We start from the raw sequence: 8075 nt of genomic DNA on the forward strand, positions 1-8075 counted from the left end.
ATAATAAAAATGTGTACATATTTTTTAATCCGAAGTAGCTCAGTGTCAGCTCTGACTGCACTGGCTTCAGAGGGAGAGTCCCGGCCAGGGCTTTGCGGAGGATCCTGCTCTCCCTCAAACACAGCCGACGTGGGCCAAGTGGACCACCTGGACCCATGCTCTTCACCTGGCTCAGAAGGAGGAGCTGCCTTGATCACATTATTCATCTTCCCGGACAGGGCTGTAGCTCACACGAAGTAACGAAAAAGTCTAAGAAATGACTTGCCATCTGACTTCTTCTGAGGCTGATGAGTGGGTCAAGTTCACTTAGATTTGGCTACTGACCAGCCTAATCTATTCACTCGGGTAGTCCTCAGCCATGCGCCCTTACCGTCACAGAACATTCCAGACTGCTCTTCCTCCTGCCTCCCTCGCAAGCCCACAGTGCCCGATTCTTCCTCCTCGTTCCCTTCTCTCGACCCTCTACCAATCCCCAGCCCGTTTTCAACAGCCTGGGCTCCAGTCTTGGTGGAGCCTTATGGGATTGAGGTAAGTCTGACTCCTCTCTCTCTCTGTCTCTCTCTCTGTCTCTCTCTCTGTCTCTCTCTCTCTCTCTCTCTCTCTCTCTCGGATTTCCTGGGAGCACTGTCAATAAAGTCCTATTGTCATAATTATTTCTGATAATAGCGTTCCACCTAATGAAAGTCTCGGAGAGATTGCATGTACTCGGGCTAAGGGAGGGTCACCTTCCAGATGACGAGCCCAGCAATTAAAGCAGCTCGTTAGCCGGAGGCCCAGGACAGCCCAGGACAGCTGGAGAGTTCTCCTCCGCAAGCGGCTCTGGTTAACATCAACCACGAAAGCTCTTTGTAAACACGCAAATAATTGATCGTCCGGCGCTCACAGAGCTACCGAGGATCTGAGCTCTGATGACTCGTTTGCGAGCCATTCCTGTCGTCTGCAGGCCATAACACTGGAGGAATGATGACCGTTTCTTGGAGATTCTTCTGGGGCTGGAGTTGCCAGGATTAAGGCTGTAATGGTTTGTTATGATGACTTTTGTTATTCCATTAGGCTCAATTGCTTTAAAAAATGATGTGCGCATACTTTCGGAATGTTTTTACCCTTTACGTTGACCTGACATCATAGTTTACATTACGGAATGTATTAATGACAGAGGAGTGTTTTCATGTCCCAAGGACAAGTTTTAACAACCATAATCTGCCCTTAGTCGTCATAAATATAAACGTATTGGTCAAACAGATCTCGTTAATGTGGCTAAGATAAATGCAAGTCTATATTTTAAGGCAGTTGAAGTCTTAGAGAAAAATCTGGGGCTAAGGGATCTCGCATACATGCTACAAAAAGGCTGAGACAATTAACATCTTTCCCTCTCTGGTTTTATGTTAGAGTCAGACAGATATAAACGTCTCGGGGATGTCGAGAAAGATCGTTCACATAGTTTCTGGACACCGTTGCTGCCTGGTGGGGTGAATCTTAGTTCTTAAAGTCATATTCTTCTTATCCAGGGCGCTGGAAACAAAACCAAATAAAGACTTCAGCTCTTAGTCGCGTGTGGCCGAACCACATTTCCCACGTCTTACGGTGTCTTAAAGTTTTAACTGCGCTAATGCCCCTTGCCCCAAGGTCACGCTCCTGGTGGGAGGGGTCCCTTGCCCTCAGATGTTTGCCTGACACTTTGCATCATCCCAGTCGTCAGTCCGTATGTTGGCAGGCGACGTTCTGGGCACGAGCCGTGAGACGGATCGAATGCTTTGTCTTCCTCCTTGTTACGCCACACTCAGAAGTGTAGGCCTTTGTGGTGTCCACATTTTAAGCTCCTCCGGCGGGATATAAATTCCTGTCTAAGAAATGCTTTTTAATCGTGGTTTCGTTTTGAACCGTGAAAATGCATTTAAGGCAGTCACGTCTCAAACGCTGCTCTTCACAGGAGTTAGTCTGTGCTACAGCAAACACGGTGCCATCATTAACCTCTGTGCGGGTCGTGGTCACCTGGCGATGACCGATGAGTGCTTCAGATAAGACCATTTACCTCTCTTCCCCGAGAAGAAGTTTCTTCCGAACCTGCCGTGGCCTTTGGCAGCACCCTGCGGTCGGCTTCAGAGATGGGACTTCACCTGGAACTTCTCTAGAACTAGGGATTGGAGCGTTTTCGAAATTTTGTTGGTGCGAGGCCAGCGCTGTGATAATCTGATCTCCCGTGCGGCGAATACTTTGCGATCTCTTTACAAAGCGAGGCGCGTACACCCATGCCCACAGCAGCACGATTCCCGAGAGAGGAAAGGCAGAAGCAGCCCCGTGTCCCTGAACAGGAAGATGAATAGATGAAGTGTGATGTTTGCACATGATGGAGTAGCATTCAGCCTTAAAAGGGTGGAAATCTGGACACATGTTCGGACGACATGGGTGGACCTTGAGGACATTATGCTAAGTACAAGGAGCCAGTCACGAAAGGGCAGACACCGTATGATTCCGCTTATATGCGGTTCCTACTGTAGTCAAACTCATAAAAATGGGAAGGAGAAGAGTGTTTGCCGCGGGCTGGGAGAGAGGAGCATGGGAGTTAGTGTTTAATGGGGAAAGAAGACAGTTCTGGAAATGGACGGTGGGGAATGTACTTAATACTACTGAACTGTGCACTCGAATATGATTGATGGCAAATTTTAAGTTATGTGCATTTTCCCACAATTAAAAAATAATAATACACCTAGGAAGACCAGGTGCCGTAGGCGTAAAAAATTAAAAAGTAAAAAATTAAAAAATAAGGGATTGTAAACTGACAAGGTCCTTGCAATCTGTGAGGCCAACCAAGGGTTGCCTCGCCTAAAATAATAATAATAATAATAAAGAAAATGAAGGGCGGCGCATCGGAGATTTGGAGTGGAAGTAATCCAACCTCCAAGGCCCCTTCCTGGAGAGACGGGTCAGGCTGCAGCCACCGAAGGAACACGAGCCCCATCGGGAAGGTCAAGAATTCCTCTTGCCGAGACTAAAGAGAAAAAGAAGTTGAAATGCACTGTCTTTGAACTTAATCTTGATGGAGGGTGAGATCATTTAACTCCAGACTTTAGTTTCTTGCTTTAACTTCCTTTGGACCGTCACTTGTAAGGGGATTTCATTTCAGACTTCGGGCTTCCTGGCCATTTGATCTTTTGAGGTGGGGTCAAGTTCAAGTGCACAGCCTCTTACTGCTGGGACGCCTTCATGATTTCGTTGGGTTTCACTGCGTAACCCCTGATAGGTTATGTAGTCAGTGTGTTTGGAAACGATTCGACTTGGGAAATACAAGCGGTCCTACTTTTTCTGCCTTGACCACAGAAAGGCCTTGAAGAACGCAGTGTCCTGCACCGACGCATCTCAGAACCTTATGGGACAAAAATCCATACTGCCGGACCAGGAAGACCTATGAGGGAGCGGTGGCTGGTAGTGGGGTGTGGGTTGGTTCCCTCTCTGAGGGGTGAGGACTTCCCGTTGACCACAGGCATAATGGTTCAACGCAATGGGTCCAAAGAACAAAAAAACAGGACTTTTGGGGAAGTCCTCCCTGCCTGTTGCTTTGGCGCTGTAATAACACTTCTCCCTGGTGTGTCCTAAAGAAGGGACATCAGTCTTGGCCTCCCCTGCTCAGGAGCGGTCTCACGGGTAAATCTGGGAGCAGCGAATCAGCTCTGCTCCTCCACCCCCTTCTTCAGGTTTCAAGGTGTCGGGGTCCTGGTCTCTTTGGTCTATGCGGGGAGCTTGGCAGGAAAACCCTGGCCTAGTTAGAGAGGCTCGTGGTTTTGTTCGGTGCTGCCCAGGCTGGCTGGATAAATTCAACACAAGTTGACCTTTGGACAACACGGGTTTGAACTGAGCAGGTTCACTTCCCCCTAAGTTTAAAAAAAATAAACACCTAAGAAATAAACACCTAAAACACCTAAAAAATAAGACCTAAGAAAGTCATAAGGAAGAGAAAATATATTTTTCTGCAGCTTGCTTTATCCTAAGACTGAGGTCTATAATACATAAAGAACATCAAGTATGTGTTAGTTGACTGTTTATGTTGTCGGTGAGGCTTTCGGTCAACAGTGGCTCCTGATAGTTAAGTTTTGGGGGAGCCAAAGCTACAGGGGTGTTTTCGACTGTGCAGAGGTTGGCACCCCTCACCCCGCATCGTGCAAGGTCAGCTGTACTGCGACTCAGTATTGATAATTTCATTGCTTCTGTATTCTCACATTGTCCAGCCTAACCTTTTATCAATAGTAAGACAGATATTTTGCTCTCAAAAAAAATAAATAAAATAGGACTTTTTAAAATCAAAAACGACGTCCACACTCTAAATGCCCGGACATTTGCGGAGCGCCACGGAGTCTGCGGGGGGCGTCCACCCTGCTGGATCTTCCTGATAATCGAGAGGTCGGACAGACGTGCAAGTCTTTTGTAAGATGCTTGAGGACGATGATCGCACTTATCCGGGATTCATAACTCGTGCTGGTGAGGTTTGCAAAGGTGACGAAGCGTGCTGTGTATGGGTGATCGGCTACGATTAGAACTCCAGGCTTTTTGGCTCAGAGCCCTACGCAGCTAAAGCAGCTCATCTTGCCAATAAGTTGGCAAGAGCGAATTCCAAGAGTGGTGGTATATGCAACGAGAAACTGGTTTAACCCTACCATCCTGTCTTGAAACCTTTGTTTATAATATAACAGAGGGAACTTTAAGACTGCCGTACGGAAGCTGTTGTGTGTATGCAGATCACGTGGGCACCTTGTTTAAAATGAATATTTCTGTCTCTGACACCGAGATATCCTGCTGCAGGTCTGGAGTGGGACCTAGAAGTTCTCATTTTTAAATGGAACCAACTGTTCTAAACTCTTACCTGATTTTCTGCAGACCACGCATTCTGCCTCCACTATAATACCAACATTTTCTTTTTTTTTTCTTTTTTTGGGGGCTTTATTGAAATATTATAAACAATTCGTTGCTCGTATTTGCATTGCACAATTCAATGAGTTTTTTTTAAAATTATAGTTGGCATACAATAATATATTGGTTTCAGTTGTACAGCATAGTGTTTAGAGATCTATATAACTCACAAATTGATCATCCCACTAAATCTAGTGCCCCCTCCTCCCTTACATATTTATTATAATATTATTAACTATTTTCCTTATGCCACACTTAATATCTTCATGACTATTTTGTAACTATCCATTTGTACTCAATCCCTTTGCCTTTTTCACCACCCCCCCCCAAGCCCACCTCCATCTAGTAGCCTTCAACATATACTCTGTGTCTATGAGTTTATTTCCATTTTTGCTGCTGTTGTTGATTTTGTTCTTTAGATTCCGCACGTGTGTGAAATCATGAGATATTTGTCTTCCTCTCTCTGATTTATTTCATTCAGCGCAACACCCTCTAGGTCCATCAAGGCGGTATCTTTTTCCATCCCCTTCCTTCGAGTCTGTGTGAGTCTTTTAATCTGAAGCGAGTCTCTCGTAGGCAGCATACTTAGGGTCTCGTTTTCTTATCCATTCATCCACTCTGTCTTTTGGTTGGAGCACCTAATTCTTTTCCATTTGAGGTACTTGTTGATAGGAATGTAGTTGTTAGCATTCTTTATTCCTGTTTTTATTACATGTTTTTTTTCTTAAAGAAGTCCCGCCAACATTTCCTGTCATATGGGCTTGGTGCTGATAAATTTATTTAGCTTATTTTTGTCTGGGAAGCTCTTTATCTGTCCTTCGACTCTAAATGATAGCTTTGCTGGATAAAGTATTCTTGGTTGTAGATCCCAACATTTTCTTTAATGGTGTTTGAAGAATTACTGGCTTGACAAATCCTGGCTTTCTTAGAAAAACGGAACTCACTCGAATACTTCACGGTCAAACGTGGATGTGCCCATTTTGGGTGATGGGTTTACAATGACGTGAACACAAGGAGGACCACGGCACCCACTTCAGGATGTAGTGCAGGACCGTCTGTGCCCTGAAAAAGAGCGAAACTCTGGAGGCTTCAAACCTACATCCTGGGCCTCCAAGCCACTGAGCTCACTACACATCATTAACGAATCCTAGGTTAATTAGCCAGGAAGGAGCAATGCTTGGGGCTTAATAATTGTGTACAGATCATGTGGCAAATCACCGTGTGTGTGTGTGGGAGGGGGGGAGGGAGGAATAAATGAGAAAGGATGCATGCTGTGTAAGAATATTTGCTTCTTTTTTTAATCAGTAAGTGCCTTTTAATGAAATATAGCATTAGCAACGTAAAGAACATGAGAGCCGACGGTACAGCTTTTGGGTTTTTGCTTTTTGCTTTTAAGGTGAGGATTAGGGAAGCCGATGAGGGATTGATTGCCTCGTTCTCTCAGAGTGAGACTGGCTGTGTCAACTGGTGTTCTCGCTCCACCTTCCAGCCACGCTTCAGAGGGAACTCTTTTCATGTGAACTGGAAAAGATGAATTTCAAGCTTCACTGAGAGCTTTAAAACCTGAAATCTGTCTTGAAAATAACTTGTCTCTTAGGAATCTTCAGTCTCCAAGAATTACACAGCTTTGTCTTAGGCAGTGGAATGGCCGTATTATTAACCACGATTCCTTAAGTCTCCGAGTAGAAGGATGTTACAAATCTGAAAGTATTTGTTCTGGTTTGTGACTAAGCAAAACTGTATGATATTAAGTCAGATGTTGTTATAAACATACGAAATGGCACATTTTTTTTTTCCCCCCAGCTTGGGGCATTGTGGTGTGAAGCTTCTGGGAATGTGGAAATGTTTTTATAGTCTTGGAAACTGAGTCTGCGTGTGTGTGTGCGTGCGTGTGTGTGTCTGTGTGTGTGTCTCTGCCAGGTAGAGGGGATGAGTGGCATCCTAGCACCCCGGGATGTTGGGGTTGGAAGGGATCTTAGACACAAGCTAGTTCACCAACTTCCTCATTACCCAGGTCATGGTCGTGACCCCCCGGCCCTGTGTAATGACAATCGTGACGTTGGGGAAAGTTCGCCTCTGGTAAGTGTTCGCTGGCCTTCAATTTTCCACTTCAAAGTGATGGTTATGCCGCTGTATGGTAGCGACAGTGACAAAGAAGTCATATAGAGTGCAAAAAAATCTTAGTTTTTCCTGTGCTGGTGCTGATGGGTAGTTTTTCTTTCTGTAGTTTCCAAATATATTATTATTTTATAGTTAAGAAAATAAATTTATATTTACATTTAAAATTTTTAAATTTGAATTAAACATTTTTTTTTTTTACTTTTCACATAACCTAAATTTGCAATTCAGCAGATCGATCTGCTTACCTAATAAACTCTTTTAAAAATTTATTTTTAATTAATTAATTAATTTTGGTGACATTGGTTAACAAAATCCCGTAGGTTTCAGGTGTACAATTTAAGAGTAAGGCATATATACATTGCATTCTGTGTTCCCGTCTCATAGTTAGATTTTTTTCTGTTACCATATATTCGATACTTTCTTTCCTGATCTACCTCCCCCGACCCCGCCCTCTGGTAACCACCAGTCTATTGTCCATGTCCACGAGACTCTGTTTGTCCTGTTTGTTGCTTTTAGGTTTATATCCCATATATAAGTTATATCATGTGGTTTTCAACTTTTTCTGGCTTATTTCTGCTTAGCATGATGATCTCGAGGTCCATCCAGGTTGTCACGAATGACAGTATTTCATCTCTTCTTATGGCTGAGTATTTATATATTTAAGTTTATATTTAAAACTATAGCCTCAGAGCATTTGTGTATTTAATAATCGCCTTTTAAAGAGGTGATTTAAGATGCTGATAGCATTCTACTAACTGTTTAGAGCCACCCTGTCCAACATGGAAGCTGTTAGCCACATGGGGCTAATGAAATGTGGCTGGCCCAAATTGAGATGCACCGTAGGTGTAAATTACACACCAGATGTCAAAGAGTTGTACAAATGAAAAAGTGTAAGTAGCTAAGGGATTATTTTTCATCTTGATGGCATGTTGATATGATAACAATTTGGATAAACTGGGTTAAACAAGTTGCTTGAATTAATTTTATCTGTTTCCTTTTATCTTTTGAATGTGGCTCTTAGAAACTTCAAAATTACGCATGTATGTACGTGT

This window comes from Pteropus vampyrus, unplaced genomic scaffold (assembly GCF_000151845.1).
Source record: "Pteropus vampyrus isolate Shadow unplaced genomic scaffold, Pvam_2.0 Scaffold121, whole genome shotgun sequence".
Taxonomy (NCBI): domain Eukaryota; kingdom Metazoa; phylum Chordata; class Mammalia; order Chiroptera; family Pteropodidae; genus Pteropus; species Pteropus vampyrus.